Source organism: Pipistrellus hanaki (genome assembly GCF_964339955.1).
Source record: "Pipistrellus hanaki genome assembly, chromosome: 17".
NCBI lineage: Eukaryota > Metazoa > Chordata > Mammalia > Chiroptera > Vespertilionidae > Pipistrellus > Pipistrellus hanaki.
In genome coordinates this window covers 26,183,563-26,210,473 of record NC_140519.1, presented here as the reverse complement: position 1 = coordinate 26,210,473, position 26,911 = coordinate 26,183,563, and the positions used below count along the sequence as shown (strand labels likewise).

At 52.0% G+C, this 26,911-nt stretch overlaps 1 protein-coding gene across 1 annotated transcript in view; it reads left to right on the top strand.

The window, feature by feature from the left end:
- Window positions 1-26,911, top strand: part of ZHX2 (zinc fingers and homeoboxes 2) — a 118,571-nt gene that overhangs the window by 48,901 nt on the left and 42,759 nt on the right. The window contains exon 2 of the mRNA XM_084864906.1: window positions 16,207-16,277. The gene's annotated coding sequence lies outside the window, so the exon portion shown is untranslated. The remainder of the gene's footprint in view (window positions 1-16,206; window positions 16,278-26,911) is intronic.

Sequence of the window (26,911 nt, the reverse complement as noted above, 5' to 3'; positions counted from 1 at the left end):
TTAGGTTTTAAACTTGGATCTCTTCCCAGATCAGTGATATGCATATAATGCCCTCTGGTGGTGCTGGGGGTAGCAGGGAGCCATTTGATCATGATCACGATAGGAAACAACCCTAGTCTACAGTCTATCCATTGTTGGGTGAGTTTGCCTGAGGATAGGCTGATGTACGAGTTCTGGGCACGTTTAAGGTAAGCGAGGCTGAGCTATGATGATGTTTGGTAGGTTTGGCGCATTAAAAATACATTTCCAACTTGTTATATTTTCAACGTAAGGATGGGTTTGTCAGGTCTAACCCCCACGGTAAGTCGAGGCGCATCTGTATTTGAGAGGCCAGAGAACGTAGTTGCCAAGAGCATGTGAAGTTATGGTGATAGCATTCAAAAGAGTTAAGCTGCTCCAAACAGGGTTTAGCGTGTGCAGGTGAGCTGCTGTTCTGATGATGAGTTTCTAGATAGAGAAACAACTGAGGCGCACTGAGGCTGGGATAAACACATTCAGTAAGGAATCAACTCCAAGCTTGCGTACACTTGTGATATTCCCAAAAGGGATCTGTTCCGAGGTGGTGCCGGGTTGGATGGGGAGGCTCCTGCCAGGGCTGGGTCCTGGGAAGTCCTGACCCTGTGTGAGCGTCCCAGCCAGCATTCTCCCACTCTCCCTTTAAGTCTGCCTTCCACTCCAGGTGGGGTTGAGTGCCCCATGGAGTATGGCTCTGAGCCTTTTGTCTCCTCTCTGCCTCCCGTCCCAGTGCCCCCCTCTACCCATCACCTCACAGGGCTCTCCATTCTTTGAAATAGGGTTCAGGCCCCAGCTCCACCTTCCTGGTGCCTTTTTCCTATGAGTTTCTGCGATGGCCCCACAGGCAGGCACATGATGTCACCTGCCCCAGGTGACTCCTCACGGATGGGTCTCAGTTCCCCCGTCGGGTAGATGAGACAGACCTTGTCTCGTACCTTGTGGCTCTCCATCCTCCGTGAGCTTGGCCCAGTTCCAAGCCCAGAGCAGGTGCCAGGGCATACAGCTGTCTTTCTAAAAATGATAAAAATCATAATCCCCAGAGCCCATTTTTGCAAATGGGGGTGTGTGCATCGAGGTCTGCTTGCGAAGCTTACCACTTATTCCAAAGATGGCCCCATACTCAGAACCTCTTAGTTCACAAGAATACACCCCCCTACACACACACACACACACACACACACACACACACACTTACACAAAACACGTTCTTAACCCTGCTGTCGGCAAATCTCGGCACCAGTCACATCCATGGAACCAGAAACCTGACTTCCCTTTGAGTACAGGCGTGGGGAACAGGTGCTCAGAATAAGCAGTGTTGATCCACAGCCTGTCTCGTGGTACTGTTTGCCTCCTAGCCTGACTGAAGACACCTCAGAAGACAAGGAAGGCTTCAAACATGTCTGGGTGAGGCCACCTCACTGAGGTCCATGTCAAAGGTCTGCCGGGGGGACCTCCTTAAAACGATGGATTGCGTTTGGCTGGGTCAGTTCTGTGAGTGGGCTTAAAATCTATCCTCAAACTAGACATTTAGAGGCATGAGCGAGCGAGTGAGTGTAGGAGTAACACCTCATGACCTCCTAGCCCACGTGTGTTTCTGAGAGGCAGAGTGTGTGTCGTTGTGCTTGTGTACGTGTGTGCCTGTATGGGGATGGGGGCTGCTGAACCAGCCCGGGGCCCCCAGAGACAGCTCGTTTTTGAAGCAGCCATAACCCTCATTCCTCTGCCTCTCTTGCCTTCCCTCACAGGACCCCAAATTTATTTCAGCCCAGCAGCTCCCTCCACTGACCTGAATTTAATTATTTTATCCTTCATAAACAGAACACCGCCCCCTTCCCTCGATTCCCACCCCCAAACCCCAAATTCTCCTCACTGAGGGTTCCAAGAACGTGTGTGGGAAGAGGCATTCACAGGCCCTGTGTGTCCAGGGTCCCACAGTGGCTCTCTGTTAAAATGATGATCTGACAAGGCCGGGGGATCGGGGGGGGGGGGGTGGGCAGGATGCTTTCCCCAGATTCCCAGTTTTCTTTTTCCCCAGTAAAATATTTTCCTGGGCATCCGAGGGAGAGGAAATGGACAAATCTCTCGTTCTTCAGAGACCAATTTTAGCCCCTGGCAGAGGTTCAGGGGCAGCCAGCGCCCCGCCCCCAGCTCCGCTCCCTCCATCTGCGTGGCCCGGGTGGGCCGCAGCCAAGAGATTCTCGGTGTCACGCAGAGGGGAGGTGCTTTTGAAATCCAGACCATGCGCAGTTCCTGGGTGATTGCTATGAATCTTAAGGTGCCACGGATAGCTGTTTCCCGAGGCCACCATCCGAGGGGGGGGTGCGTGTGGACACCAGATCGGGTAGACTTCCCAGTAAAGCCGTGGATCGAAGGGGGGACTGCCAAGAAGCGGAGGAGTGGCTGGACAAGGGCCTTTCTGAGTTTTTCAAAGTGGAGGGGTGGGGATGGAGAGCGGGAAAGGCGTCCGGCCTCGCTGCTAGAGAGCCCGGTGCTGCCGTTCACCAGCTCGCTCCTAGTGTGGCCTTGTGGCTCTGATCTCCTTGTCTTCACTGGTTAACATCACCTGCCTGCGCAGTGAGCCGCTCTGGAGCCGGAGGTTTACAGCTCTGCTGCTCGCTTGCTGTGTGGCTTTGCGCACGTTACTTTGCCTCTCTGTTCCTGGCTTTCCTTGTTGTATTAGTTTCCTATGGCTGCTATAACAAATGATCACACACCTGGTAGCTTGAAACAGTAGAAATTCAATTGCTCACTGTTCTGGAGGCCAGAAGTCTGAAATCAAGTGTCGGCGGGGCCCTGCTCCCTCTGGGGGCTTGAAGGGGAAACCCCTTCCTGCTGCTTCTAAAGCTTCCAGAGTAGGGGTGTCGAACTCAATCAGAGAAGGGGCCAAAATCTAAAATCCAGCCTAAATCGCGGGCCGAATGGTTTACTGAACAGTCATAAACTGACAATGTCATAAACTGACAGAGGAGTGCAGTGATGACAGCGCGGTGCGGGCCACATTGCAAGGCCTGGCGGGCTGGATTTGGCCTGCGGGCCTTGTGTTTGACACATGTGCTCCAGAGGCTGTTGGCCTCTGTTGCAGCTACATCACTCCACTCCCTGCCTCTCTGTCTGCCTCTGTCTGTGTGTTTCTCCCCAGGGAGTCTCCCCTGAGAGAACACTTGTCATTGGGCCCATCTGGATAGCCCAGGGTGATCTCATCTTGAGATCCTTAAGTACATCTGCAAAGACTCTTTCCCAATCAGGCCACCTTCACAGGTTGTGGGGAGTCAGATATGGACATATTATTGGGGGTGGGGGTACACAGTCCAACCAGGTGACTCCTAGACTGTGCTGGTCTCTCTAATAAGGATGATAATGGCGCCTACCTCATTGTGGAGATTCCATGAGCTCATATGTCTACAGTCCTTCGAGTAGAGCCCAGCACAGAGTATGCACTCAATGTTTGCCTGTCTCGTAATCCTCACTAGCCATTTCATACTCACATCACCTTCATCATCAGCATAGCTAACTTTTGTGTAGAGTTTCCCAAGCTCACCACATCTAAAATTAACTCTGGACTCTGCCTTCACCAGCTGGGTCAAGAGGCACTCCTCTTTACTCCATCCTTGAGATCATGTAGGTTTCTCCTTTTTCTCGCACACTCCATTCTATCTGTAAGTCTTATCTGTCCTGTCTTCAAAATATATCCCCAATCTGACCACCACCTTCCGGAACCACCATGCGCCCTACCCACTTGGGTGGATGTGAGTGGCACCTCTGGAGCTACATGCACAGCACAGGCTAGCGTGGCCACTGTGATGGGGCTGCTGCGTCTCCAGCTCTGCCACTCTACTCCAGGTTGCACCCTGTTCGCTGTCATAGGGGCTGTGGCAGTAGCCACGGGCTGTCCTCTGGGCTCGCCTCTCACCCACCTCGCCTCCCCTGCCCTTCATGGTTCTCACGCCCCAGGACTCTGCTCTCCTCACAGCTACTTTTTCTAAACATAAGCCAGGCTCTGTCACTTTCCTGTCCCAGACTCTCTGCAGGCTTCCCCATCTTACCCAGAACGAAAGCCAGAGCCCCCCTGGCACCCACACGGCCCACATGATCACACATATGATCACCCACATGATCACCCTCCCGGCTGCCACCTGGCCTTTCCGCTCAGCCTCAAACCCACCCACACCCGTGACATTCACACTTTCTGTTTCCTCAGCCTGCAATGCTTCCGCAAGCTGCCTTTGTGGTTCTCTCCCTGTTTGTTTGTTTTTTTTTCCAGGTTCTGCCTCAAATTCACTCCATCCAGGAGGCCTTGACCACCATTAGGCCATAGCTAAGCCAGCACCCCTGAAACCTCCATCCTCCGTTTCTTCTCCAGAGCACAAGTGGCTCCCGGTCATGGTGTGTGTGTTTGCCCGTGGCATTGTCTGCTTTCCCCATCTCACTCATCTCCGTGGAGGGAGGGACAACCGTTTGGGTGGCCGCCGCTGTGTCCTCGGTACCTGGCATGCCTTAGGCACCAGGTAAACAGTTCCCGGATGAGGGAATTATTTCGGGCAGGTTCTGGCTTTGTAGGCATGACCTCAGCTCTCCTAACAACCCACAACAGCAGTGTTGTCATATTCTCATTAGCGGGGGGGTGCAGAGACAGTCAGAAACCTCCCCTGGCTCCCCAGCCAGCGAGTGGTGGCGGTGGGATCTGAACTAAGCAGTCTTATTCCAGAAACCTCATTGTGAGTCGCCAGCTATGATGAGGCAGAAGTGAAAGGCTGTAGGTGAGACCTTTGCAGGTGAAAATGGGATGCAGGAGAGTACCGGAGCGATTGTCACTGTGCCCATGACAGCTAAGCAGGTGGCTCCGAACTGATGGCTCTGAGTTGATTTGGGTGTCCTTCCTGTTTAATTTTTAAAATGTGAGGAACTATCTGTGGCTACGTCCCTAGATGCTGCATCAAAAGGTGGTAAGAAAGGGGTCTAGGAAGCGGTGTTGCCCCTATTCGTTACTCTCGGAGCGGGATGGCTGGGAATGCTCCAGAAATGGGTCGTGCAGGCTGAGTGAATGCGGTCTTTACTCCAAAAACAGCTCAGTCCATGTTTTTGCCTTTAATAAACATAGCATATTGATTAGAATCCAATATTTCAGTGTGGGGCTGTGCAAAAAGTACAAGGCTGAGTCAAAAGATGCATATTCCCAAGGCTACCCCTGAACTCCTCTGTGGCCTTAAATAATAACTCCTGTTGTTATCAGGTGTGAGGCACTTTACAGGTGCTTTCTACTTATTAACTCATTTAATCCCCCAAACCACTCTGGGGCATCTGTACTCATCAACCCCAGTTAATCCTAGTCACAGAGACACAGAGATGTCAAGTAATTTAGCCAAAGTCACACAGCTAATAACCGGGGTGTGAACTCAGGCTGGTTGTCCCTGAGGATCACTCTCTTTCGTGACTCTCAGCTTCATCTGTAAATGGGGGGAGATTGCGTTCAATCCTATTTTCCAGCTTGAAAACTCTACACTTTGGAGGATGAGAATCTGGGAGCAGTTTTGAGTCTTTGGTGTGAATGCAAAAAGTGTGTGTGTGGGGGGGGGGGGCGGGGGGGCCTGGCTGAGTGTCTCAGTTGTTGTAGTGTCATCCAGTAAACCAAAAGGTTGTGGGTTCCATCCCCAGTTGGGATGTGTATGAGAAGCAGCCAATCAATGTTTCTCTCACATCGATATTTCTCTTTCTCTCTCTCTCTCATCAATGAACGTATACTTGGGTGAGGATTAAAAAGATGTGTCAGCAATGGGGGTGCAGCAGGGCTGAGCCAAGGATATCAGAGGAAAGGCCCAAGATGGGGACTTTCTTCCTGTCAAGTTCATGCCTGCATTTTGCTGTCTTGTTCTTTGCTAATTTTCTTGCCTCAATGGTTTGCAGGCACAAGAGCCTGCAGGTGCATGTCTACACCCCACCCCCTTCTGTGTAGGAAAAGGAAAATGAAACCCTTACGGTGGCCTGGTATTTTGCAACTTCAAAAGTACCTTCATATCTCTTTTTACACTCAGTTCACACAGGAACCTCCTGTGGCAAGCAGGGAGAGCCCCATTTTACAGAGGAGAAAGCAGAGGTTGGGAAGGCTGGTCTTAAGGTCACGCCCCCTCCTGCCCCCCACAAGCGTTTCCTGGGTCCTTCCTTAGGGATTCTCTTACTTCCCTGGAGTAATCTTAGCGACGCGGCCTTTGACAGCCCAGCCACCTCCCACACCACAGAATGGTAATGCGTACACAGCATAATGATAGCTATCCTAGATCGAGTGCCTCTGATGAACCAGAACTGTGCTAGGGGCTTTTCGCATTTTATCTCCTTCTAATCCCTATAGTACCCCTTTGAGATCGATATTATTAACTAACTAAGATCCATGTTTTACAGAGGAGAAGCTGGGTGCCACACAGCCCTAAGCAAGGGTACATACAGTCACACAGCTAGAAAGTGATAATCAATGTGTTAACCCAGATCGTCTGGTGTCCCCTCCACGGTTTAAGCCTCTGGGATTTCTGGTCATGATGCCCAGACAACAATGTCCATACTCTGGGTGTGGTGTGCGAGCCCCCTGTGCCCTCTGCCCCTGCCTGTCCACCCACAACCTAGCTCTACATCTTTCACGCTAGCCACACACAACCACCCACTGCTCCATGCTCAGGCCACTCTCTTCCTCTGGTCCCTTTGCTCCCCTCCTTGGAATGCACATTCCTTTTCCCCCGACCCTTCATGGGCCAGGCCAAAGCCACCTCCTCCATGCAGCCTCCTCTGGTCTGACATGGCCCACACCCTTCTCCCTGCCCACTGTCACTGCCCTGGGGCATCCTGTGCAGCTCACAGGGGTCGCTGGCACCTGACACAGCCCGCGGAACTGAGGACAGCAGGGAGCCGTGCTGTGGGTGGAAGAGTTGGAGAGGGTGTGCCCCGCATGAGGGCATTTTGATTCCTCGTTTTTAGAATAACTTTGTGGCCGGTGTCTGAACCATGGGCAACCAGATTCAGACTCGTTGGAGCGCCTCAGATTCTTGTTCATGTTTACATTTAGTGCTTAAATGAGACAGGGAAGGAGATGAGGGAGGGAGAGAATTTATCTTTCTATACTTGGCAATTAAGCTTCCATAAAACATGGTGTATTCATGTGCTTGGGTTGCCATAACAAAATACCATAGACGGGGCAGCTTAAATAACAATTTTATTTTCTCACGCTTCTGGAGGCTGGAAGTCCAAGATGGAGGTTCTAGCCAATTCTGTTTCTGTTGAGGATTCTTATCACTTGTGACAGCCACCTTCTTACCATGTCCTCCCAAAGCCTTTCTTTAGTACCATGCCTTGGGGAGAGGGGGTAGCGGGGAGGGGAGAGAGAGTGCACTCTATTGTCTCTTTGTATAAGGACACTAATTCTAGGGGATCAGGGCCCCACCGTTATGACCCCATTTCATCTTAGTTGTTCCCTTACAGATCTCTTCTCCAAATGCAACTACACTGGGGGTTAGAGCTTCAAGGTGTGAATTTTGGAGGGATAGGCATTCAGTCCCTAACACATGGCATTCCAGATCATTTGATCCACAGGTGTCTCCTGTGTCCTTCAAATAGGGACTCAAAAAAAAAAAAAAAACACGTTGAGGGCAAGTGGCAGCGTCCAGCGGTCCAATGCATGAGTTTTTCTATCAGACGAATTCAAGTTTGACTCCTACCTCTGCCACGCACTTACCACAGGACCTTAGACAGCCTACTCAACTTCTCTGAGCCTCAGATTCCCCGCTGTGAAATGGGGACAATGCCACCCACACACAGGGTTTGGATGAAGATGACAGGAGATGAACACACACCCACAGGGCCTGGCACACTCATTCCCGCCCTTGAGGGGCAGTTAGTGAGCACGTAGAAGGTGCCAGGCACTCTGCTGGGTGCGGGGAAGCGTGTGGTGAGCCGGAAGGAGCCGCTCCCTTATTCTCTTTCTTCCTGGAGGAGCCAGATAACAAACAAGTCAATATGTCATCCAACAGCAAGTCCATAGTTCTAGAACAGGACATGGGCTGTCTTTCCTCTAGGCCAGTGGTCGGCAAACTAGTCAACAGAGCCAAATATCATCAGTTCAAAGACTGAAATTTCTTTTGAGAACCAAATTTTTTAAACTTAAACTTCTTCTAACGCCACTTCTTCAAAATAGACTCGCCCAGGCCGTGGTATTTTGTGGAAGAGCCACACTCAAGGGGCCAAAGAGCCACATGTGGCTCGTGAGCTGCAGTTTGCCGACCACGGCTTTAGGCTATAAAACAGGTGGTGGAATAGAAGGCCGAAGAGGAGGAAAGGCCTCGCTGGGGAGGTGACTTTGACCAGAAGTAGAGACCACCTTTTCAGTGGGCGACAGGAAGAGCCAAGGCCTGCGGTGGGCACACTCAGTGCCCGCACAAGCTGAGACTAGTGATTGGGATTGTTACCGCGCATGGTGCCACCTTGGGGTCCCTCCACCCTGTGGGGACGAAGGACCTCTGTGCAGCCCCCCAGAGTGTAGTACCAGCTTCCTGGGCGTTCGGGGAAGAGCAGGAGGGCTGTGGAGCTGGCCCGTGGAGGAGGAGGAAGACAAGCATTCCAGAGGGCGGGGGAACTTGGTTGGAAAGCCTGGTCTCTGGGGGCCCTTTGAAGACCACCCAGTTTTGAAGGTGATGTCAGGCCAGGGGCCCAGGCGCCGTTTGGGTGGCTTTAGCAGGAGCCAACCAGGCAGCCACGGCCTCCATTGTCACGGCGGGTGGGCAGGTTGTCAGTTGGAGAGAATGTGCTTCCCACTCAAGATGTAAGACCCTGGGCGGAAATCCAGCCGTGAGTCACACCAGATGTACCTCTTATCAGGGAAAGCCAGGGCCGCAGTCACGGTCATGGTTTCCTGGAAACTTCCCGAGTGGGGGGCGAGGGGCTGTCCACCCCGCGTGCCAGCCACACTGCGTGGGGAACGTGCTGGGTGGGCTGGGCCCAGGTTGGAGACCCTGGAGCTGCACCTGTCAGGGTCTGTGCCTGAGCCTTCTGGGGCCCGAGGGGAGACGGAGCCTGATGGCCATGGGCATGTTTGGGGTGCACCCTCCCACAGCATGCCTGGAACTTCCAGGATGGCTGATGGGGGTCAGCATGCCCCCTGAGGGGCAGGTATGGGAAAAGCAGCCAGCCTGGGAGGTGGGACCCAGAAGTCCTCGTCCTACAAACTGGATTTCAAATCCATGGACATTCACTAACACAGCCTCGCTGACCCATGGTTGTCTCATCTACAAAGTGATGGGATGAACTGGGAGCTCTCCAAGTTCCTCCCTGCTGGGACATCTGAGCACTTCCTTCATTTTCCTCCCCATAGGTCAGGGAAACTGAGGCCCTAGAGCGAAGGTAGGTCCGGAGCCCCTGAGCTGGCCAGATCTGCACCCCTCCTCTCTTGCTCTGTTGTCCTGCCTCTCTCCCCAATATCTTAGTCCCCTGATGCCTCTTTTCCTCTTTCCCCCCTGCCTGTGCTCCTCACCTGCCAGACATGGAGGTTCGGCCACCTCAAGGATGATGTTCCCACCTGGAGTGGGTGGGTCCCGAATCAGAACCAAAATGGGAACTCCCAGGGCCACCGGCCACCGGCCACCTGTGTGTACTCGCTGGTGTTAAGCAGGCAGGACCTCCTCTAGCGAACTTCTGTCTGGCCAGGTTACTTAACATTGTGCGGCTCAGTTTCCCCCTTGTAAAATGAGGATAAATCATACTCGCCTAACATGGCTGCTGTGAAGATTAAATGAGTCTAATGTAACGTGCTTGAGATAGTGACCAGGATTGAGTTGAGTCAGTAAATGAAATTGTTCATTTTTGGCGATCCTACATGCAAAAAAAAAAAAAAAAAATTCACCGCCTTGCACAATTCAACTTTGGCTTTAGGTAGCTGCCAGATCCTTTCCAATCTTTGTGTTCATTGAAGCTGCCTTAAGTTCACTGCCAATTGCAGAACCCCTACCCCTTCTTCCCCCCCCCCCTCCCTGCTCCACACACACACTCCGAACTCCTGCTCAGAGCAGGGGACAGGGGAGGGAGAGGTGGTGTCCGTGTCCCTGGTGAGCTGCTCGCCAGCCTGGGACCAGCTGCCACATCGTGTTCTTACTCAATTCATGTGACTCGACAAATTTGGAATGTGTTAGGGAGAGAGAGTTTTTCCAGCTATGAGTCAGTACATTTCTGCTCTCAAACACACACACACACACACACATATTTTTTTAAAGAAAGAAAAAAAGAGTTTAGCGAGAATCATTTATGAGTGCAAAGTGGAAATCTCTGGAAATTTTATTTTGACCCTGAAGGCAAGTAATACTTAACACATTTAAGAAAGGACTCAGAACAGGATGCAATAGAGGAAAAACACGGCTAGCTGCCTTTTCCTTCTGCATTCACAGCCACCGTGTTCCACTGGGAGGGTCCAATGTACACGGGCTTATTATTAAGCACCGCCTAGATGCCCAGATTTGTGCTAAACGTGGGCGGGGAAATAAGAGATGTGTGGAAGAATGGAAGCAGAAACTGCATTCATTAAGCACCTATCATGTAGCACAGGGGTCCTCAAACTTTTTAAAGTGGGGGCCAGATCACGGTCCCTCAGAGAGCTGGAGGGCCGGACTATATGAACTACTAATTCCTACTGTAACACCTCGGCTGCGCTCACTGCCCAAAAAATCTGGCGGGCAGGATCAGACTCCCCTGGGGGCTGCATGTGGCCCGCGGACCGTAGTTTGAAGACCCCTGATTGTAGCAGATAATCATGGGGGGTGAGGGGGGAGACATGTCCCAGGTTGAAAAGGCAATGTGGAGGGAAATTGGACAATTCAGACACTCAGGTTCAAACCCCAGGACCCAGCGTTTATAATGTTATTTAAGCCCCATCATAGCCTGTTTTGTGGATGACAGACAGAACCAACGCTCAGAGAGGATAAGTATGCTGTCTTGTGGACACAAAGCTCTTGACTAGTAGCAACCATGGTCTAAACTGGGTCAGGCAGTCTCCCTGCGGTAAAGAAATGGTGGTTAGATAAATGTCCCTGGAAGCTCCTTGGCAGGAGCTGAGTTTCCCACTACGGAGGGAGGCAGACACACCCACTGGGGCGACAAGTCTGCACACCCCAACCTGGTACAACTTTCTCGCAGACCAGTCTCTTCTGTTTCCTTCTGCAACTGGCCTTTGAGCCCTGCCCGGGAGGGATTATGAAGAACTTGATTCCCGTCCAGGTTCATCCTCTCCTTGCTGTTGTTTATTTTAAAGAAAGAAACCACTGCCCGCCCAGAGGGCTTATGTTTCCAGCTCACTTACGTCTCTTTTGCAAGAGCTCGTTTTTGTAGATTCCCGATCTCCAGGGAGCTGTGTCTTTCCCTCCGAAACATGAGCCGTAATTAAAGGTGCATTCATCCCCGCACATCTGCCAGCAGCCACGCTGGAGCCAGGGTTCCCGCGGCCTGATGGGGGCTCAGGCCAGGTGCCCGGGGAGAGTGTTTCCCTATTCAAATCTGATTGCCCTGCGGTTGCCCTTTGTCAAGATGGCAGGGGCCCAGGCGTGGCTTCTCAGATTGCTGGGAGACATGAAGGGGGCCTCGGGTAATGGATGGATTCGGCCATCCATCCAACACACACGTTTGAGGGCCACCATCCGCTGGCAACTACAGACCCCGGGAATCCAGCTCTTTGGTGGCTTGCCATCACTCCCAGGTAAAGCCCTAACTTCCTGGAAGGCCTGCGAGTCCCTAGGTCTGGCCTTTGCTTTTTCTCTGGCCACCTTCCACTGTGGGTGTCCACCGTGGCCCCGCCCACTGCAGTCCCCACAACCCTTTCTCTGGCTTTCTCAGCTCTCCCCCTCTTTGCTTGTTTCGCTGCTGCTTCTTTGAGGTTCCCCCACCCCCACCCCATCTGCTGTACCCCTGTGGGCCTGTCCTGGCAACCTCGCCACCACTACAGGAGCTTCAGCGCAATCATATCATTGAAGTCTTTTGTCTCCAACCCAAGTGCAAGGGCAGGGCTCACCTTATCTCCCCTGCGCATGACCCATCGTCAGTGCCCCTTTAAGAGTCGTTGGAAGGACGAAGAGACAGCAGTGAGCAAAAGAGACACAGCCCTGTGCTGTGCCCGGGGCTGGGCACATCTTCCAGAGTGTGGATTGTGCTTGACAGTTCGGAGGGGACAATGTTTGGCAATAAGCTCAGATCGATTCTAGAGCAGAATTCGGTGTTCTCATTCCAGACGTCAGGCTGCACCCACACCCCCCAGGGAGGTTGTAAACTCAACCTCCTCCTACACTTTGGGAGTCTTTTAAAAATATATTTTTTACTGATTTTTTATAGAGAGGAAGGGATAGGGATAGAGAGCTAGAAACATCGATCAGCTGCCTCCTGCACACCCCCTACCGGGGATGTGTCCGCAACCAATATACATGCCCTTGACCGGAATCAAACCTGGGATCTTTTAGTCCACAGATCGACGCTCTAGCCATTGAGCCAAACCGGTTTTGGCCACTTGGGGAGTCTTAATGGAAGAGTAGGTGGGGTTGGTGGGAGAGATGGCCCCATTTTCCAGCCCCCCTAGGCCGGAAGCCAGGGTCTCAGAAGCTGTGTCCGGGAAGAAGGAAAGGCTATACTTGATCAGGCCAGAGTTCTAACCCTAGTGCTGGACTTTCTACTCCTCTGGCACTGGCCAGTTTATTCCATCACTCCAAGTATCAGGCTTGCCATCTGGAACATGGGTATGTGAATGCCTGCTCCTCAGAGCTGATGTGAGAAAGAAAGAGAAGTCAGGGGGACTCTGTTCAATGCCTGGCACAGAGCGAGCACTCAGGAAGTGGTGGCCATCGTGTTAGTCATTCATTAGTGATTTTTTTTTTTAATGTTAGTGGGTTTTTTTTCTGGCTGCTGTGGGTGACTAAGGTAAACCATTTTCTGGAGCAAAGACGGGCAGCGTAAGACTACACTTCCGGATTGCAGAATGATGGCTCCCCAGAGTGGCTTTTAGCTTTTCACCTTCTTTTACTTCACCTTCCCCTCTTTCGTCCAGTCTGGACCTAGAGCCCTCCCCGTACTCCACAATTGCTCTCTCGTCAGTGTGAGGCCATCACCCAGGACACAGTGACATGCTTACCAAACCCTGAGTTTCTTAGTCAACTGAGAAATGTTTGCTGAATGAACATGGAATGGAGTAAACAGTCTAGAAATTCGATGAGCTTAATGTGGGCTCAAAGGGAATAAGGGGGCCTGTAGGGGGAATCCTACTGGGATTTTGCTCCATATACCCAGCCAAGAGGATGGGAAATGTGTGCATATTGAGAGCTGGAAGGGCACTGAAGTGTCCTGTGATTCATTGGTAACACTCGTCATGAGGGCTGCTGTTTTCCACGTGTGGAACTGTGCTGGGCACCATGACACTGGCTCCTCACACAGCCCAAGGAGGCAGGTTCTGTTCAGAACCCCACTTGGCTGACGAGGAAACCCGGTCCCAACGAGAGAAGTGGTCTGTGTGAGGGCACAGAAGGTGCCAGAGAACCAGGACCACACTCACAGGACTCAGACATCCTGTCTCCAAGACCAGTACCCTTTCCCCCACTTTGGTTAGGAGTCTAATTGATGGTGCTGGGGTCAAGGGTAAATGGAGAAAGAGAATCAACTCAGTGGGATTCCACAGTTCTGAGACTAGTTCACACTGGCCAAGTCACTCCACGTCTCTGTGCTCAAGAAGAAGCACATAGTCAATTGAGGATAGTTAAGTATTACCAATAACTAGTGGCCTGGTGTACAAAATTTGTGCATGGGGGAAGAGCCCCTCAGCCCAGCCTGCACCCTCTCCAATTTGGGAACTCTGGGGAATGTCCAACAGCCAGTTTAGACCCAAGTCCACAGATTAGGCCCTAACTGCTTCTGCCTGTTAGCCTGATCGCCTCCTAACTGCTCTCCTGCCAGCTTCATTAATGCCTAACTGCTCCCCTGATGGCCCGGTTGCCCCAAACTACCCTCCCCTGCTGGCCTGGTCACTCCCAACTGCACTTTACTGCTGGCCTGGTTGTCCCCAACTGCCCTCCCCTGGTGGCCTGATTGCCCACAGCTGCCCTCTCCTGCCGGCCATCTTATGGCAGCCATTTTTGTGATGATGTGAGGGTACCCATCTCGTGGTGGCCATCTTTTGATGACATGAGGGCGTCACGCGAGGGTGCGAGACCACCTAGGCTTTTAATAGTATAGATAATAGTAAGTAGCATTCCTGCTTACATGTTTCTAAGCACTTCATATGTTATCTCCCTCAGTCCTACAGGGTAAATCAGGGTTAATTAGGGGAAGAGGGAGGACAGAGCATTGAAGAGAGAGGGGGTAGGACAGCATAGCTGCACAGTGGGATCAAGAAACTTAGCACGTGGTGAGCTCAGAACACAGCAGGGCAAGGCGAGGTGGAGAGAGATGACCAGGGGCCTGACCTCACAAGGTCAGAGGCCCCGGGATAAGGAGTGTGGTCTTCGTCCTGAGACAGATGAGGCCTCTGTTAGCTGCTTCCACCTGTACCCCCTCCGTATACATTGTCCTGTCTTGCACTCAGTCTGTTACCTGTCTTTCTCCTTTGTCCTGCCATGAACTCCTAACGGTAGGGAATGGGTCTTGTTAATTTATGTCTGTCTGGTGCTTAGCACAGAATCAGGTACATATGGGCACTCAAATGATTGTTAATCAACTGTGTAACATAGTATTTAATATTTGACACTATTAACATGTTTAATATTTAATAACTGTATATAGTTTACATTATTATATAGTTACTAGAGGCCCAGCACATGAAAATTCATGCACTGGAGGTGGGGGGGGGGGGGCTCAGCCTGGCCTGCCCCCTCTCACAGTCCAGAAGCCCCCAAAGGTGGGAGGCAACCTGGAAATCAGGGGAAGGTGACGCCCCATCACACCTCTGCATTTCCACTATAAAATGATATATGCATTCCTGTAGATGACACCGGCTTAGTAATCACATGATGCACTTGGGTTTGAATGGGCTCTAGGTCTTACCAGCTCTAAAACCACAGTGGCCACGTTCTGGCTTCTTTCAGCCCCTTTCCTCATCTGGGGAGCGGCCTGGACTTCCTGACTCACTGCCTGACTTCCCTCCTTCCGTGATTCAGAGAACAAATGAGCCCTCTCTGCCAGATGTTAATGGGCCCAGGAAGCACCTGAGCAGCTTGTGAAAAAGCGGGTTCCGATTCCGCAGGCTGGGCAGGGCCTGAGAACCTGCCTCTGGCTCCTGGGTGATGCGAACTGACCCGCACAGCAAGAGCACTGGGTATAGATCAGAGGCAGAGCGCCGGGCGTGTGGTGAGCTACTCGGTCCATAAAAGTTATTGCCATTGAGGTGATTCCCACCCCCCCTCCCCGCCCCCAACTCAAAGTGCTCTCCTTGGAGAACAGGGATGGATGACCGGAGACACCTCTGCTCCCCCCTGCCTTCTTAGGGCAACAAGAAAAAACAAGTTTTGCTCTAGGTGCGGGCTGGGTGTGGGGAGTGAGAAGACCGGTCCCCCGCAGCTCACCTGCCCTGCTCGCTCATCGGCTCCCCTGCTCCTGAGCCTCTGCCCCTGCAGGACCTCTGGGGCTCAGGCCTCAGCCTGCCAGGCGGGGACCTCTGGGTGAGCGGCACACGCCTTGCTCCTCCGGCTCCGCTCTCCTGGGGAAGTTTCAGAGCACACGGGGTTCGCTCTGCAGGGCCTTCCAGGATAGAAATACACAGATGGGTCTTTTGTTTGAAGACCTGCAGCATCTTTTGGACTTGAGGCCTGTGCCCAGGGCTTGCTTGGCCCCTCACCCTCATCAGAATAAAGCCCCAAAGGGCCCTGGGCTGTGAGGATGAGACAGCCTAAAAAGTCCTAAAAAGAGACGCCAGAGGAGGTTCAAGAGACACCTCCCACGCAGCCCTTCCTGGGCCTTTGGCCCTTCCCAGAGGCCGGCTTCTCAGAAGCTGCTGGCTCACCGGGTGAGGGTCTTTCTGTCCTTTCAGCGTCGCCACAAAGAGATTTTAAGGTTGGCTTACCGAACGGCTCCATCCTCACCATTTCCTTTTCCTTTATTGTCCCTGTCTCCATCCCACCCTCCACTCCCCACACTGGCCCTGTCCTGCCAGGGACACCCAGTGGCCCTGCCCTGCCTTTAATATTGAGTTTCTCTTCTTTGTAGGTCTTGACGCACTGACTGGCCGCAGAGTCAACGTGTGAAAAGATTCCCAGGATGTAAGCGATACGGGACGGGTGAGTGACCGCATGTTCGGCGGGGATCGGGGCATCGGCTGCACATCAAGGCGGGGAGGATGAATGGGAGGAGGATGAATGGGAGGAGGATGAATGGGTGGGGGATGAATGGGAGGAGCGGGGCAGCGCTGAATGCATTTCCCTCCAGATACACCTGCACACGGCACCGTGCAGGGGATCCGGGTGCGAGTCCCATGCAACCACTGGGCCCTCCCCAGCGGCCAGTGGAGCCTGCAGGTGGCCCGGCCGTCCTCTCTGTGCTGGGACCTCAGCAGCTCAGACGCACCCTGCAGAGGGCACATGCGTGGAATGGTTTCCAGGGAACATCTAACCAGGGCTTGGAAGACAGACATTCTTAAAACAGAGAGGGAGCTCCCTGGCTCACACCGGTTTGTAAACCACAGCCCCGAGGAGGCAGGACCACAGAGAGGCGAGCAGCCACCTGCGCATGTTTAAGGGCTGTCACTGGCAGGGGGAAGGTGGGTAGCTGTCGGCTTAGCCTGGGGGACATTCCCTAGCAGAGGAGGCGTGCAGAGGTGAAGGAGTGAGCTCCCTGTCGCTGGCAGAGTTCAAGCGCCAGCTGGAGAAGCACCGATGGGAAGTGTAGGGAGGAGCGGTTTTGAGTAGGGCTGTGTTTGTACAGACTCTGTCCCATGATGACCTGGACACCCGGGGGCGGGGGGTAGGATGAGGGAGAGGGCTCAGGGCGCGTGGAGGAGGCAGGCTTGTGAGCTCACGCGCACCCCCTCTTGCCACCGCCTGTTCTGGGTGGCACAGTTCTGCTGTTCAATGTTCAGATGCTGCCGGACGAGGTGGCCCTCGGGTCTCTCCTAAAACGTGCTGTGCATTGGCCAGGGGTCCCTGAGCCAAAGCTAGACGGCTGCACACATCACAGGGGTGACCCCGAGCAGCTTTGTGGGTGGTGCGGTGGGCATCTCTCCACGCATGATGGGGGTTTTGACCAGGGCCTCTCTGGGAAGGGCCCCCGAAGAGATTCACCAGCTTGTGGGGAGGTTGGGCCCGGGATCCAGGCCCCGCAGACCAGAAGGAGTGGCATTGGAAACGCTGTGGGAGGGAGGGCACTGGGTGAGGCTGCCCCAGGGGAGTTGGGGCTCTTTGGTAGGACCAGTACCACACACTCCAGTCCCCAACGCTGCGGCCACTACGCCTGAGAACCACACCCCTGACTCAGCTGGGGAAACTGTGCAGGCCGGACCCCCATGGCCCTGGAAGGGTCTGAACGGCGAGCACCCACCAGACTTCCTTTGTGCTTTGTGGCTGGGGCATTGTTCCCCTGGGCCTGGGATGGCAGCAGCGGCAAACATTTAGCAAGGGCCCTGAAGGCAGTGCCCCGCGGGAGGCCAGAGATGGCGCGTTTTTTCTTTAAGAATCTGACAGCCTGGATGCGGATGGAGTTTGACATTCATTGCACATGGGAGGGACTTTCAGCAGAATCCTGAGCAGGAGGATGGCGGGGGGGATGGCGGGAGGCAGGAGGGGGTGGAGGGGAGGGCTGAGCACAGCATCTGAGTCCTGACTTGGTGCTTCCTTGGCAAATCTTCAAGCAGGATTTGGGCTTTGAAGAGAGGGGTCATGTCCTTCATGCACAGGACCTGGCACTTCGTAGGTGCTCAGTAAGTGACTGGAGAATGACTGGAAGGGAACGTGATGAGGAGGCAGGTCATGGAGGCGACGTGGGTGCTAAGAAGAGATTCCCTGAAACTAGACTGCCCAGGCTCAGATCTTGTCTCTCCCACTAGCTGTGGGTGGGGCCTTAGGCTAGTGGCCGCCCTCTCTGTGCTAGTCTCCTGTCTGTAAACGATAGCGCCTACCACATCAGGTGGCTGTGAGGGTTCGAGGAACTAACTCAAGTCAAGCTGCTTGGCCCTGGGCCAGTTTTATGTGGCAGAAAGTGCCCAATAAATATTCTCCCTTATTCTTGTCCTTCGAAAAATCAATGTGGGCAGGTGTCACGCTTATTAAGGGCCTGTGCCACATCACTCAGGCCTCTTAGGAAAGAATGAAGATGGACGGACAGCTGGTGGAGGAGAGGGGCGGGCCATGGAGTGACAGCTCAGAGCCAGAGGACAGAACCCTGGAAAACCCGTAAGAGGTGGGACCGGAAGAAGTAGCTCAATCAGGTCAGTGAGGTACAACCATCCCAGGTATCACTAGTCTGGCGTTCGCGCATCCCTGATGGACGAGACATGAAGACCCCACTGTAGGCATTTGGTTCGTGCACAGATCTGCAGGGACCTCTTTCCAGCCGCACTCGATTCCATAGCACCTGAGGGTCTCTTTGCTGCTTTTTCCCGGAGCCATAGCAGACTCAGCGTATCCGAGATGGACAGGAGAAATAGAGAGAGAAGTGACAGAGGACATCCCACTCCTCCCACTGTCCATCTGAACCTTTGCCCTGAGGACCTTGCCCTAAACCCCGTCCCATGCCATCTCAGAGCCCAGGGTCTAATGGCCACGGAAAGGTAACACCTGAGTCCGGTGGGCAACAAGACGTGAGTGGGTATCTGGTTGTATTGGTCAGACTTTGGGCTACAAGATAGATGTCTGCTTCACATTTTCGGAAGTGTAAAACCAAAAGGCAGTTTGTGTAACTGAAAAGTCTGAGTTGACCTGGCGTGGAGCCCGCTGGATCTAAACAGTGACAGCAGGTGTCATTTCTCTCCATCTCTCCACTCGGCTTTCTTCTGTGTGGGCTTCACTCAGGCACGATTCCTTCTTCTCTCTGTGTCTCTCCTCATCTCCTCTAACGAGGGCTTTGCTTCCATAGTCATCCTAGCAAATGCCCAGGACTTGAGAGATTCTGGTCACATGTCTACCTCTCAGCCAAGGGCTATGGTTTAGCAGCATCAGAGTGGACATGCAGAGAAGGCCCCTCGTCCTCCAGTCTGCAGATGCCTTTGCTGCAGGTGGCCCTCCCAAGGCTGGCGAGGCCGCTGGTATCATAAACAGTTTACAGATGACCCTGGCCTTGAATGATGTGGGGGTTAGGGCCCCAGTCAGAGCTCGTGCGGGAGGCAGCCAATCAATGTGTCTCTCTCACATTGACGTTTCTCTCTCTCTTCCTTCCTCCCTCCCTCCCTTCCTTCCACTTTCTGAAAAGCAATGGAAAAAAATATCCTTGGGTGAGAATTAAAAAAAAAAAAAAAAAAAAAAGGCAGTTGCTTAAATCATACAGATCGATTATCTGACAGTTCTGGAGGTCAGAGGTCTGAGATGGGTCTCACTGAGCTAAAATCAAGGTGTCAACAAGAAGCTTTCCTTTCTGGGGACTCCCAGGGGAATTCATTTCCTCAACCTCCAGCTTCTAGAAGCTTCCTGAGTTTTCTTCTATGATTTTTTTTTTTTATTGCTTCATGCTGAACTAAATTTTATGTACGGTGGGAAATAGTTCCATTCTTTTGCATATGGCTGTCCAGTCTTCCCAATGCCACTCGTTGAAGAGACTCTCCTTTCTCCATTGTATTGTTGGCTCCTTCATTGTAAAATGTGTGGTTTATTTCTGAGCTCTCTAATCTGTTCCATTGGCCCGTGTGTCTGTTTTTCTGCCTGTACCATGCTGTTTTGATTACTGTAGCTTTGTAGTATAGTTTGAAGTTAGGTAGTGGATACATCTGGCTTTGTTCTTTTTTATCGGGATTGCTTTAGGAAAACAAATTCCTGGACCCAAGCTTTTCTTTTGTATGTGTCACATCAACCCACTTTTAGTGGGACAAAAGCCCATACATGCATCTCCTTTTGCTTTGCTTTGCAGATGGCAGGGACCCACCAACTATGCCCATCTCTAAGCAGCCTGTGAACTAAGAATGGTTTTATATTTTTAAAGGGTTGTTGTTTTGTTTTAAGATAAAGAATAATACTAGTATGTGACAGAGATTGCATATGACCTGCCACGCCTAAAATATTTACTATCTGGTCCTTTATAGAAAAAGTTAGCCGACCTCAGGAAGAACACCAGACCTGGGTTTGGATCCTGCAGTGGCTGGTCAGGGCCTGATTAGAGCTTTGGACCTGAGAGCTTGGTGGGGCCTCCCTCAGTGGTGCCTTTCTTAACCGTTGTGGTGGCAGCAGCCATGAAGGAAGGGGTAGAGGTGGTGAGCAGGTTTCACTGAGCATTTACTCTGGACAAGCACTGAGGTGAGAGCTTCAGCTCCTTAATCCCCTCACAGCCCTCTGAAGTGTGCCGGTCTCAGCCCTGGGACGCAGGGAAACAGAAGTTGCTCAGGGCAGGTCATTGGCTGGAGATTCCACAGTGAGAGAATGTGGAGCTGGGATGTGAGCCCGGGCCATCCGACTCTACATTCGGCTACTTTTCCTCTCTATTGTGGGCATCCCCTCTCCTTTCAGGCAAAGAAATCTTTGGCCATGCCTTCCCCCGGCTATTTTCCTAGCCTCTTTCCCCCAATTCTCTGGCAAAAATGTTTTTCCACCGTAAAAGGGAAAATAAAAAATGGAGGAGCTTGTAGATTACAGGTGGTTCCCATGTACAATATGGACCAAAGACCTAATATAAGATCTGGTCAGAAAGAGCTCTGAGAGGTGGACGTCTAAAATTTTAGTTCCAGTATCGATCCATCCATCCACCCTCCCACCCCACACAACACCGGGAGCTCATGAGAGCCCTCGTCCTTGACAGTGACAGCTGGAGCAAACTCCAGTCCCTGGGTCCTCCACACTGAAGACCACGGGAAAGCTCATGAAATAGCACAGACACCTGATTAATATGCTGCAATTTGGGCAGCACCAGGCTATTTCAGCACCACCCCCACCACCACCCCCAGTTACCATGACGACATTCTTTTCACAAACAGTTCCTTAATATTTAGTGAAAATTATGCTCCCAACAGGCGAGCAGAAGAGCAGCCACACTGCAGAGGGTCTGCGAGGACACTTCTAATACGCAGCCATCAGTGCCCCTGACCCCCGCATGCCGTCACCGCCGGGAAACACGCATGTTCTGGGGGCTGGGAGCCAGCCTGATGCCCGGCCTCCGTCACGTGTAGCGATTGAGTGGTGTCTCTCCCTTAATGCACAATGTCACAGCAGCTCCGCGAGGACGGCGGGGTAGCATGATAGCATTAGTAAACGCTCCTTTGTACACCGACCTACTCATTTCTCCGCTGAAAGCCTGTTTGCTCCTGGCATCTTGAGTCGAGCTGGATTGTGAGACGGCATGTGGAGAGCCCAGGGTACGCGTGTGCCAGTGTGAGAACAAGCCCATTTCCTCTTCGAGGTGCCATCTGGTCCCACCGATTGAACCAGTAACAACCAGATACCCAGGGACCCAGTTCTCTGCCCTCAGGGGGATCCATGTTGAGAGAGAAAAGATCAGAGGAGGACAGAATGTTCTGTGGCCATCTCCACCATTGTGATCGTCTGACTGTGTGCTAAGTCCTGGAAAGGCACAGATTGATTACGTAGTCCAGATCCCCAAAGGGGGAGATGGTTGAATAACCAATGCAGTGGGGAGAGTGGTATCATGGTGATCTATTAGCTGTGTGCCCTTAGGTAAGTTACTTAACTTCTCTGTTCTCTTAACCTCTCTGCCTCATTTCTCTCATGAATAAACTGGAGACAACAACAGTGTCTATATGACAGCCTAACTGATGTCATGAAGTTTTTAAAAAAATGAAATAAGCATTTAAAAAGCACTAACCCAGTTATTCAGATACTCAAAAGAGTGGGCACATGGTAAGCGATAAGTAATTGCTATCTGGGATACTAGGTTCCCATGGTACCGTGCGTACAAGGATAATAATAGCTGACATTTATTCAGGGCTCACTGTGCTAAGTGTTGGGGTTATATTATCTCATTGAATCTGCACAGGAAACCCCATAATACTTTCATTATGATTGTCTTCACCTCTCAGATGAGGAGACTGAGCCCCAGAGGGATTGGGCACAGGAATCCAGTTTGTCCAACAAAACGCAAACTGCAAGGAGGACAGCGATGGAGCCGTGGGAGGGTGCACAGGCAGGCTCTGGGCAGGCCGTCCATGGGAAGTGGCCATAGGTGCCTTGAAGGCTCACAGGTTCTCGTGGGTAGAAGACAGGATTTGAGGCTGGAGGTGCAAACCCGAGGAGGACTTTGGGGAATTTGGGGGAACTACATTTGGAAGAGAACCACAGTCTGGTTGACTCTTCCAAAGGCAGGTTCTTGGCATTGAGTGGGAGCTTCTCTCACACAAAGAGGACCTGGCAGTGTAAAATTTCCTTTGGGGTTTTATGTAAGGTGTGTGCGTTGGGAGAGGATGAGTGAGGCATAAGGGGGAGAGGAAAACCTTTTGAGTTTTACATTTCCTCATACCAGGATTGATTGGAATAACATGCGAACGTCTGTATCAAGTGTGTGTGTATGTATATGGAACATGAAAACATTTTGTGCCAGTACCTCCAAAAACAAAGAAATTTGTAAAGAAAGGAAGGTTTGGATTGTGTAGCAATTTTAATTATAATCAAAGCCATAGTGTAGTACATTTCTTAGTACATGTCTTAAGGAAGATTTAAATTGGGTAGCAATTTTAATTATGATCAAAGCCATAAGGTGTAGTACATTTCTTAGTACATTTCTTAAGGAAGGTTTGAATTGTGTAGCAATTTTAATTATAATCAAAGCCATTGTGCAGTACATTTCAGCTATTTATTGCCACAACAGTGCTTCGTAACAAACCGCCACCAGCCTCACCGGTGAACAAGAAGTCTTTAGGTAGCTCACAGTCTGCGAGGTTCGGCCTGTCTGGGTTGGGTTCACTCCCTGGGGGAGGTGAAAGAGGTCATGCATGACACTGAATAAAACTGTCGCTTTGCATTCAATCCTGGATCCTCTGTAAAATGGGAATACTAGTGTTTACCTCTTAGAGTTAACTAGTGCTTACCTCTTAGAGTTGTTAACTAGTGCTTACCTCTTAGACTTATTAACTAGTGTTTACCTCTTAGAGTGATTATGGGGATTAAATCGTTAATCTACATCATCCTATCTAATAAAGAGGGAATATGCTAATTAACTGTCATGCCCTCACAAAGATGACGGTGCCCACAGCCAATAAGGAGGGAATATGATAATTGACTCCCATGCCCTCAAAGATTGCAGCATCCACAGCCACAAGTTGGCGGTGCTCAGTCCCCTCAGCCCCCCGGGCTACCTGGTGCAAGACATGGCCGGGCCTGCCCCCAGGCAGGTCCAGCCACTCCGCATGCCTGCCTCTGGAGTCCCCCAGTCCCCTCAGCCCCCCAGCTGCCCAGGGCCAGCCTGAGGCACAGGCAAGCCTCGGATGGTGGCTGCCCAGCTTTCCAGAGCCACCTGAGGCTCAGGTAACCAGGGCCAGCTGAGGCTTGTGCTGCCAACAGCGGCAGCAGCAGAGGTGTGATGGGGGTGTTGCCTTCCCCTGATGGCCAAGTCACCTCCCGCCAGACTGTGAGAGGGGCCGGCAGGACAGGCAGGGACTCCCCCTCCAGTGCATTAATTTTCGTGCACCAGGCCTCTAGTGTACATATAACATCTTTTGTTCAACATTTTGTTATAATGTTGATGAGATGCTGCAGGAACTTAACTCCTGTGTATATCAATCAGCCTTCAGTGAAGTTGGTTCGGTTATACGTCATTTCACTTAAAGTCACAGGCCCTATTGACAACATTAATCGAGGACACACTGTGCCCAGAACAAACCTAGGAAGTACCTGTCGCCATTACCGAGTGCATTTTGATGAGTCACAAATGGAAATGAAGTAATTTGATAAATGTAGTTTGTGGGGAAAATATTTACAAGGCCTCGGGGTGGGACCACCGAAGCATTTCCTGTGAAGAAAACATGTAGCGTCCACCGGGATAGGGGACGTGCCCAAGGTCACCCTGCTGATGCGAGGCCCAGGGAGACAGAAGCCAGCTTCCCTGACCACAAGATCTCACCCCTTTCTGCTTTTCCGGGCAGCCTGGCTCTCCTGAGGAGGGGCTCTGTCCCACTCCCAAGTCATCCATTCTACCACCCCACAATTCTCACGATTAGAGAAATGCCCGCCTTCATATATCTAATGGAAACTGCCCCCCTCAAGCCCTCTCCCCCCATCTCCCCACACTGGATAGAGTTGTGAGCGCAGGTTGGCAAAAAGGATGCAGTTGGTATCTGAGAACACTTAATTAAGCACTAGGTTTAATTAACTTAAAATGAATCTCCCTCCCTGCCCCCATGCCCCCCTCGAAAAAGAGGGCTGGTGAAGCCTAGTCCTTCCCCGGGAGCTCTGATTTGAGCAGTTTGTAATCAGACTCAAATTGCTAGCTTGTTGTCTTAATCTGCCCCTGAGATAGCAGCCATCCCCGTGTGATTAATCTGTCCTCCCCGTGGCCACGTTTCCGACACAGACAGCGTGGCACTGCAGTTTATCATGTTGTGGTTATTGTTCCCTGAAAGGAGGGAATGGAGACAATAACCTTTCCTTGCATAATTCCACACACACACACACCCCACACATGCACACATGCACACTAACATGCACACACACATGCACATACACGCATGCACACATAGATCCACACCCCTTTTTAATTTTCATTCCAAAGCCAGCAGTGAGCTTGGCACTTTTGCAACCACTGTGACTGTGGTCCTTTGCCTCTGCCCTCAAGGATTTTCATTAATTTTTAAAAAACATTCTATCGTCATCTCTCTAAAAAATAATGGCCTGCCCCCAATTGCAAAATTAAATGAAATACACAGCACTGGACCTTGGGTGGCCTCGAATGTCTCCCTTCTCTCCCCAAGTCCCCAGAGATAACTGGGATGCCCTGCCTCCTCCTGAGGCTGACCTCAGCCACCCTGGACCAGACCCCGTCACCTTTCACCCGGACCTGAGCGGTCTCCCCGTTAACGGCGTTGCTGCTTGCAATTCATCCTTCACTCAGCCTTTTAAAAAGACTAACCGAATCCCATCACTCGCAGGGGATAGAATCATCCCATAGCTTCTCCCTACAACAGAACTGGTACCCAAACTCCTTTCCCTGGCCGCCCAAACCCTAAAGACCCCGCCCTTCTCCACCTCTCCAACCACGTTTCCTCCCACCCACCCCCCTTCACTGTGCTCCCGCCCCTGGGCTCTCTTCCCTTGCTCAGATGCAACCAGCCGGATCCATCTTACGGTTTTGCATGTGCTGTGCCCTCCGTGTGTTGTGTTCTATCGTAGCCTGTGTTTCTGGTGCTTTGGCTGTTGTGGCTCAGTTGGTTGAGCTGGTTCAGGTCCTGGACAGGGCACAGGCCTGGGCTGCAGACTCGATCCCCAGTTTGGGGAATGCAGGAGGCAGCCAATCGATGCTTCACTCTCACATCTCTCCCTCTCCCTCCCTGCCCCCCTCCCCCCAAATAAATTCAATGGGGATAAAAAGGAAATGGAATCTGGTTTATGAGGAGACAGTGTGGGGACGGGGCAGATGTGCTGTCCCAAGCAGCAGCAAGAACGAGGGGAAAGGAGTGAGAAAGAGAAAACAACGCTCCAAACGCATTGTTCCCCCGGCTGCTTACTTCATAAGACACTCCAGCCAGCGGCTCTGAATCATGGGCGATATGCAACATAGTCAGCTATCCCATAATGCAACGGGTGTTCCCCAAACCCACCATATTATGCAAAACTGCACACTACACAGCACAGGGCTTTGGGGGAATGAGGTTAGGGACACAACACTCAAAAATATTGTCATGTCACATTACAAAAAGAACCCAATAAAAGCAGTCGCATAGTTTGGTCCACGTTACACATGCCTTGCAAAAATAATTGCTTGAGGAACTGGGTGTCACAGGGGTTGCGGCGGTGGGTGGATTACTGTGAAATAAGGTACAGTTGGATAAGAGTTATTAATACCAGGTGTGGTCAGGCATGACTCAGAACATACAAGGTAAACTGAGGTAGCTGGCTCAGGTTTCCGGTGGGAACAGGGGTGCGTTTGGGGTATTTCCCTGCAGCTCAGTTCAGCTGGATAAAGCTGTCTGTGTCCGCCTACAGTTTCTCACGAATGAAATCGGGCACAAGCACATGCAAAATCTGTGGCATACCCAACTCCTTCTCTGGTCTATCAATCACGTTGGAACAAATCTACATTTTCAGAACCAGCATGATAGCAGGTCTGGCAGGACTGCGTCTCAGAAAAGCCCATCTGGGGTAGGAAGCGTGAGGGAGTTCATGGCCAGCTCCTCCCCTCGCCTGTCTCTCACGGGCACCAACTCCGCTCCGTGTTCAGAGAGCTCATCTGCCCCCGCCAGGCAGCCACTGGAGAATCGGGAGACCTTGGGGCCTGGTCAGGGCACAGAGCTGCAGCAGCCCCCAAATGAGGGTGTGATGTTGGCCATGCTGATGCCTGGCCCTCAGGGGAGGGGAGTGGGGGCTGAGAAAACGGGTGGAAACCAGGGCTCACATGGGCCCGGGAAACTCAGCAGATGTGCGGGCACCTGCCCTGGGCCCTGCACCTGCTCTCCCCTGACCCTTACATGTCCCACCTCTGGTTCTCCATGTGTCCACTTTAGACCCCTCTGCAGCGGTGAAGGTAAGGACCACAGTCAGAGTGGTAACAACACTGCAAAGTGCAAGACTGAAACAGAGCCATTGGAGTTGAAGGCAACACAATTGGGCTTAGGTGT